The sequence below is a fragment of the Pogonomyrmex barbatus genome, unplaced genomic scaffold (assembly GCF_055798465.1).
Source record: "Pogonomyrmex barbatus isolate J1 unplaced genomic scaffold, ASM5579846v1 scaffold5, whole genome shotgun sequence".
Taxonomy (NCBI): Eukaryota; Metazoa; Arthropoda; class Insecta; order Hymenoptera; family Formicidae; genus Pogonomyrmex; species Pogonomyrmex barbatus.
The window spans coordinates 3,577,643-3,580,288 of record NW_028297149.1 but is presented as its reverse complement, the minus strand read 5'-3'; the positions used below and the strand labels follow the sequence as shown (position 1 = coordinate 3,580,288).

The window sequence follows — 2,646 nt, the reverse complement described above, 5'->3', positions numbered from 1 at the left end:
AGAAATAATCAATGAAGTACAGCACGGTATACAACTAGGATGTGACACAAAACATAGTCAGTTTACATCCGAACAATCACAACAGTACCTTGCATATGTATAATAAATAATTAGTAAAATCAACAGTCAGCAATTAAGATAAGTATAAAAAAAAATTATAGTCAAAATAACCAACTTTAAAACTTAAGATATAAAAATTAATAAAATCGAAAAAAAAATTTTTTTTAATTTTAAAATTTTAAAAACTGCCATGATAACCACAAAAAGACTCCGATGTCAAATTGTAGAGTAGAAACAAGTTGGTTTTTAAATAGTAATACATACTTCATATCAAACCATTGCAAAATACCGAAAAATGAGTTCTTATGGCTGTTCAGTTTGTCTTGTATTCGATTTTTTTTACATTTGACAACGTAATACATAAACAAAATTTTGAGACTCCGATAGGTTCTTCTCTCTCACCAATAGTCGCGGATTTAATTATGCAATAGAGGAGAGGGTTCTTGCGACAATCTATTTTCCGGCCAATTTCTCAAGTAGAAATTGAATCAGGGTGTTATAAGGCCTTTATCAGGTAATCCTTAATACAAAATCAAGTCCTATCCCCAAGAGTAGGGAGCCCTGATAGGAGCTTTACCAAAAATGTAACGCAATTTTTCGTTAAAAAACCTGATAAAGAACAAAAGATCAAGTCTTTATCAAATCTCTAACGGGAATGCCTGATATGTCTGATATGCCTGATATTGCCCCTATAATAACCTTATTCTTAATTTTAATATTATTTAGTTTATATTTTTAATATTTATTATATTCTTATTTATTATTATTTATTTATTATTTATTATTTATTATATTATTTATTGTGTTATCTGTTATATGTAGACTTTCACAGAAATAAAGTTAATTAAACATTATACAAGAATTTTTATATATAATGAGAAACGAATTAAATTAAATAAGAAATTCAACTTATATTTAAAGAGAATGATATACATAAAACAATTAAAAATTTTTAATAATTAAACATTTTAACAATAACAAATCATTTTTACATTTTTAATAATTAACAATTTAAACAATTAATGTAATGTAAAAGTAAAAGTCAAGAAAGAGTTTCAGACAAACAACAATTCAACATTTTTTTATTCCTTCGACTTTCGTTCATTTTTTTTTCCATCCCAATCCTTGGCATTATTTATTATACTACCTAGTACTTGAAAAAATTTATCTTCTTTAACTAGGGATAAATTATTACAAGCCTTATATTCGGTTATAATAGCGAAATATATCTGAAATATATTTATATTGATATAGAAATTAAAGAAAATACTTATAGCAATATAAAGAAGAATATTCGTATGTAAAGAAAATATTTCTAAATCACAATAAATTTCTTTAAAAATATTTCTAAATCACAATAAATTTCTTAAAAAAATTAATTTTTTGAAAGATATGTTGATTTTATTAAAAATTATTAGTTTAAAAAACTACAACGCGAGTCATGGCATTTACTTGGCAAGCAGGATCTTGGTTGCTAAAGTCTTTATAATATGAAAATAAATTCAATTAATTTTTATATTACCAACTACGTGCCGCTTTTAGCAGACTTTCAACACAGTGGTTTTATAATAATTCGATGATCAATATTATTGATATTGATTAAAATCCCTTTTATTATCCCCCCCATCAGAAATATATATTGCAAAAAATATCACCTCAGCCAGGGATCGAACCTGGATCGCCCGCTTTCCGGGCAGGCATCTTATCCACTAGACCACTGAGGCTATGGTAACATTTATCGCAATATTCAGATAAATAATGTGTAACGTCTTTTTCAGCCGACGAAGAGAGAGAGAATAAACAATACAGAGGTATAAGCCAAGTACATGTTAACAAACTACAACGCGAGACATGGCATTTACTCGGCAAGCAGTTATTAGTTTAAGTAATAAATTTAATATACATTAATATAAATTTACCTTTCATGCATTCACCAAATATATCTTTAATGAGTATTTTGCAACCTTTGGGCTTTTTAGCTGTATAACTTATAACGTCACGAAACATAAACTTTTTTAAAATTTTGGTTATAAGTTTTATTATTAGTTGAAATGAATCTATTGAACTCTACATATAATTTGTCTGTAATATGAAAATTTCTTTCCATATTACGAAATTAACATAGAATAAGGAATAAGTTTAAATTTAAAAGTTTAAGTTTAAGTTTTTTTAAGTTTAAGTTTAAATTGCATAAAAAAACTTAGTTTTAATGCGAAAAAGTTTTACAAAATAATGTTATTTTGATTAATATAAAATTATTTTGTAATGTAATTATTATTATTGTGCAATGTTGTTATATTATTATATGTTATTATATTATGTTATTATCTTTGTTTGTTATGTTAATTTGATTAATATTAAAAGCATTTTTACAAAAATTTAGAATGCATGTTTTTTTCAAAAGAATTTCTATAAAAATATTTCGGACTTTCAAATATAGAAAAAAGAAAAGATATTAAGGTATTTATTATTATTATTATTATTATTATTATTATTATTATTATTATTATTATGCATTAAAGTGTTTTTTATAACTATTTGTTCAGCTCTTCAGGGTAATAGGGCTGGTCAGGGTAATATCAGACA

General features: G+C 24.8%; 1 non-coding gene across 1 annotated transcript; it reads right to left on the bottom strand.

The window, feature by feature from the left end:
* Positions 1-1,712: 1,712 nt before the first annotated feature.
* TRNAS-GGA (transfer RNA serine (anticodon GGA)) lies at positions 1,713-1,784 on the bottom strand. Its single transcript has one exon. It is a non-coding gene; the product is annotated as a tRNA-Ser (tRNA).
* Between the last annotated feature and the right edge of the window lie 862 nt (positions 1,785-2,646).